Source organism: Chrysochloris asiatica, unplaced genomic scaffold (assembly GCF_000296735.1).
Source record: "Chrysochloris asiatica unplaced genomic scaffold, ChrAsi1.0 scaffold00042, whole genome shotgun sequence".
NCBI classification, from domain to species: domain Eukaryota; kingdom Metazoa; phylum Chordata; class Mammalia; order Afrosoricida; family Chrysochloridae; genus Chrysochloris; species Chrysochloris asiatica.
The window spans coordinates 2,968,641-2,974,414 of NW_006408560.1; positions in this window are offsets into that span (position 1 = coordinate 2,968,641).

Consider the following 5,774-nt stretch of genomic DNA (forward strand, 5'->3'; position numbering starts at 1 on the left):
GAGCTCTGGTAATGTAGTGGTTATGAATTGGGCTGCGAACCTCAGAGTCAGCAGTTCAAAACTACCAGCTGTTCTGCGGGTGAAAGATGAGGCTTTCTGCTCCCATAAAGATTTACAGCCTCAGAAACCCTGTATAGGGTAGCTATGGGTAGGAACCGACTCCACGGCACATAACAACAACATTATATACAAGGCAGCTAGTGCTTGTTTATTTCCATTTGATCAGCAACTCTACACTCAAGACCAGGGGACAGCACAATTGTGTGAGAGAAACGCTTTATACCCAGGACAGTCAGAGGAAATGTTATGAGTGTCCGCAAGAGATACCAGTGCATTAGATCGGATGATCTAAGGAGACGAAAAGGAAGATACTACACCAGTGATTTAAGAAAATGTGATTTCTCTGCAATGAACCCTGAAGGAGCTTAAGCCAAAATTCAGAACTTTTATATTTAGACTATGTCCTGGTCAGAGAAACTTAGATGATGCAAATCCAAATTTGCCCACATCACACTAGAATGAAAGAAAGAACAAGCGCTTGGAGCTGAAGATGCCATTTCCCCACTTTATGCTGGAAAACAAAAGTGCACAGAGTTTCCATGTTAGCCATAATGACTGTAAGTCCCTAACAGAACCATCACAGGATTCAGCCCGGAAGTAATGCTGTCTATTTCAAGAAGGAATGTGTGAGTGATGTCTAGGCTCTTTCATAGACCACAGTGGCTCTGCCTGTTGGATTACTTCTGTTCCTCTACCTCCAGTTCCTAGCACTTCCTGCAGAGAGCAGCAGCACAATGTTGCTGTTATGTGCTACAGAATCAGTTTGACACATAGTAACCCTGTATAGGATTTCCCAGGAACGGCTGGTGGGTTTGAACCATAGACTATGCAGTTAGTAGTCCAGTGCTTATCGTACAGTGCCATACCAGGACTCAGCACAATACAAGCTTGTACAACAGTACAATGGCATTTTTCTTGATCATGGGTTCTAAGTCTGAGGGCCTTCAGAGTCCCTGAGCTCTCTAAAACCTTCTGTACTTTTCTCTGTATGAATGTTTTTCTGATGACAAGCTTCCCCCTTAGATTTTGAAAAAACAAAAATCCCTGTTACAAACCCTGTACTACAGAGGACTTGATCCAAAATTCTTTATCATAAACATTTCAAAATCATCCAGAGGGGTTTCAGGAGCGAGGAACCTGAGTGATTTACACACTATGTTGGTGGATTAATGGAGAAGATGCTGACAGTAAATCCCAAAGGCAGTGTTGTGTTGTTGTTAGGTTGCCATTATGTCATTACCAACTCATAGTGACCCTATGCACAACAGAATGAAACACTGCCCGGTCTTGCCCCAACTTCACAATCGCTGCTACATTTGAGCCCATCATTGCTTTCACTGTGCCAATCTATCTCTTTGGGGGTCTTTCTCTTTTTCTCTGACTCTCCATTTTACCAAACATGATATCCTTTGTCAGGGACTGGTCCCTCCTGATAATATGTCCAAAGTCTGGCCATCCTGACTTCCATATAGTACTGAAAGCATTCTGGCTGTTTTGGCAGTCCATGGCGCTTTCATTATTCTCCTCCAACACCATAGCTCAAATGCATCAATTCTTCTGTGGTCTTTCTTATTCACTGTCCAACTTTCACATGCATAGACAAAAATATTAGCGAATGTCAAAGGGGGGATTAGAACAAAGAACCTGGCAGACAGGAGTTAAGTTGCTCTGATCTAGTTCATGTTGAGGTTTGCTCATCTGATCTTTGTTGTGGTCAGTTGCCATTGAGTTGGCTACTACTTATAGGGACCCCATGAACAACAGAACAAAATATTGCCTGGTCCTGCACCGTCTTTGTGATCATTGATGTGCTCAAGTCCATTGTTGAAGGCCACTGAGTACCTTCCAACATAGAGTGCTCGTCTTCCAGTACTATATGAAACTGATTTTGTTGTGATCCTTAATGTTTTCATTGGTTAATTTTTGGAAGTAGTTTGCTAGGCGGTTCTTCCTATCTGTCTTAGTCTGGAAGCTCCACTAAAGCTTGTTCATTATGGGTGATTCTGCGGACAGATAAAACAGCAGTGGCATCCTGTTGTTGTTAAGAGTATCCAGTGAGATCGAACCTGTATAGGGTTTCCAAGGAACAGCTGGTGGGTTTGAACTGCTGACTTTTTGGTTAGCAGCCCAATGCTTACCCTACACAAACCACCACAGTACAATAAACTGACAGGTGGTGGTACCCTATTTTACAAATGGGGCAGGCAATAGAGAGTCAGAAAAGTGATGTGAATTACCCATGCACACATTAGTCAAAGGCAGTTGTTGTTATGTGCCATCGAATCAATTCCGACCCATAGCAACCCTGTATAGGGTTTCTAAAGAGTGGTTGGTGAGCTTGAACTGCTGATCTTGTGGTCAAACCAACTTTGCAGTCCAGCACATTGACCCACAGTGCCATGCCAGGACTCCAGTTAAGGGCAGAGATGAGCCTAAATCCCTGGTGTCCCAACTTCTGCTCCAATGTCCTTTCTACTCAACCCAACACAGCCTATGGTGCTTCGCTAAGACAGCTAGCTCACTGGCAATTTGAGTCTTGCCGCATCATGAGTTTACTCCTGCTTTTCAATGCATAATCACTTGTGTTACGTGGCAGATACATTAAGAGGGAGTTAAGTTGCTCCTCAAACCTCTAGTACACTGCTTTTCTGGGATGTATCTAGTTTATGCATGTTAGACTCTAGGTTTATGGCTCCCATCAGTTGCTGACTTGGGCAGTGAGTCAAATCACTTTAAACCATAGTCAACCCAAGATACAAAGTGCTTTATTAGTTAATCCTTCACTTAGAAAAAGAATTAAAAAATCTGGCTAAAATCACCAACTCATTCCTCACAAATCTTCAAAGCATTAGCAAAGGCATTCTGCCTGCAAATCATAACAAAGAAATACCAGGTTACAGGAGGATGCTTTGGAAGTTACACAAAACGCCACAACAGAGGGAGTTCATGATCAATGCCAAGTGCGTTCAACAGCATCAAGCTCATCCAACATGGCCCACCACAACAGTTTCTCAGACTCGTGCTTTCCTACTACTTCTAAATGTTTTAGTAGCTTTGCAGTCTGAGCCTTCTCTTGAATCATCCAGCGTCAAGTGGTATAAAAGTGAGCCAAGCGGCAACGGCAGGCCACCTCACTCAATTTTGTTGGAGAGAATACAGCCACAGATGATGAGAGCAAAAGACACAGCTTTTTATCAAAAATTACCTTTTAAAAGTCCTTTCATGTTACAGATGGGGAAAATGAAGACCAAAGAAGTGTCTGTTTGGATTCACAAAAGTCATAAGGGTGTGGCTGAATCAGAAGTACCACTCAGGTCACCTGATCCTAAGGACAACCAACTTCGCACTAGATTCTCTCAGCTCTATCATAGTTAGGGTTGAGTACTCAGAGTCCTGGTGTGGCGCTGTGGGTTAATGCGCCAGACTGCAAAGCTGTTTGAACTGTAAGGTCAGTGGTTCAAGCTCACCAGTCACTCCTCAGAAACCCTATACAGGGTCACTATGGGTCAGAACCAACTCGACGGCACACAGCTAGGAATTGGAAGGAGCCCTGGTGAAGCAGCAGTTAAGCTGCTAACAGAAAGAAAGGTTGGCGGTTTGAATCCACTAGAAGTTCTGCAGGAGACAAATGTGGCAGTCAGCTTCCATATAAATTACAACCTTGGAAACCCCTATGCGGTAGTACTACTCTATCCTACAGCATTGATATGAGTCAGAACAAATGACTACAGAATTTCTATGAAGACTTTCTCCTTGGAAACTCATTCCTTTGAGTCCCTGAAGGCTAACTATCCAGTTGCTAGTATGAAGGTAGGTGGTTTGAACCCACCATCGGCTCCATGGGAAAAAGATGTGGCAGTCTGCTTCCATAGAGGAGTTCCCCTTGGAAACGAGGCAGTTAGTTGTACTCTGCTCTGTAGAGTTATCATGAGTTGGAATCCACTTGGTGGCAATGGTTTTGTGTGTTTATTTTTTGGAGTCCATGATATTGGATTGTCCTAGTCTTCCTTGTGGTAGTTCATTGATTGAATTGTTGCTTCCTAGGGAGGAGTCCTAAGGAGCTCTGGTAGTGTACCGGTTACGAATCGGGCTGCTAACCCCAAGGCCGACAGTTTGAAACTACCAGCGGTTCCACAGGAGAAAAATGAGGCATTCTGCTCCCGTAAAGATTTACAGCCTCGGAAACCCTGTGCAGGGTCACTATGAGTCGGAACCGACTCCACGGCACTTAACAACAACAACAACATGGAGGATTCCTGGTGTGGCGCTATAGTCTAATGCGCTGGACTGCAAAGTTGCTTTGCACTACAAGATCAAACTCTTCAGGTGCTCCTTGGAAACCTTATACAGGCTTGCTATAGGCCCAAACTGACTTGATGGCACTTAATAACTACAATATGAAAGAGACCTGAGCTCAATTGCAGCAAATGTACCTCAAGCACAGTACCACTATTCTGTCAGTGAAAACTTGCCTGTTGCTATAATGCTAAACAGGTGTCAGTGGAGCACCCAAACTAAGAGACCAGGAAGAAAAGGATGGCAAGCTTCTGAAAGTCAGCCAAGGAAAACCCTGGGAAGTACAGCAGTCTGACCCTGTTGTATATAAGTGGGGTCACAGTGAGTCTGGGGCCAACCGAACAGCAGCTAACTTCCTTCTTGTACTTCACTGACCACCTTGCTTTTCTTAATTCTTAACAACAAATCAACCTTCCAGGTTCTTTTTTACGTTTTCATTTCCTTCCCCTCTCAAATCGTTTTGACTCTTCTAGATTTAAAGAAACATCTCTGTTCAGAGGACTCACAAATATGAGCTTCTAGCCCAACCTCTCTACTCCTGGTCCACATTTCTAGCAGTGCTCTGGGAATTACGACTGAGACTTGAGTGCCTCTTCTAGTCCTCAGATGCTGCCCTGCATTTCACATGGGCAGGACACAGCCTCACCAGTGAGGAAAACACATGCTGAACAGTCAATGACAAGTTCTACCACTTGTAACCTATAGCCCGGAAGACAATGTTTTCACCTCTCTGAGTCTCTGTTTCTTCATATGTGTTGCTGCTTTTAGGTGCTGGCGAGTCAATTCCAACTCATAGTGACCCCATGTGACAGAGTACAACTGCCCCACAGTGTCTTCTTGGAGATCACGAGGGCTTTCTCGTGAAGACACCCTGAGTGGGTTCACACTGCCAACCTTTCAGTTTGCAATCGAGCATTTAACAGTTGCACTTTTCACCTAAACAACCGAGGGAAATGATTATCTTGTAGAGCTGTTACAAAGATTGAATATGTAATGAATCTTGGCCCTAAAGAACAGTTGCAGTGGAGACTACTCTAACTCATAAAGATGCCAGTCATATTAAAATGAACAAATATTAGTTCTCTACCCTCAATCTTTGCTTTGTATCCATTCCTTCTGACAGTGGCCATTTCTGCTAATGCCTTTTCTGGTTTTCTCAGCCAAGCTCAAAAACCCTGGAGACAACTTTGACCCTTCCCTCACTCACCCCTTTCAGTCAGATCAGTTGTCATGTCCTGCCTCTGAATCTTGCTATTTTCTGTTACCTCTATCACTGCTGAAGACATACTAGTAACATGCACCTATGCGTATTACAGCTGAATCAGTCTTGTGAAAACACTCAGTTTCGTCTCCTGCTCAGAACCACCTGCCATGGTCTCTACAGAAGCACACGCTCTAGGTCCTCAACAATGTCACCT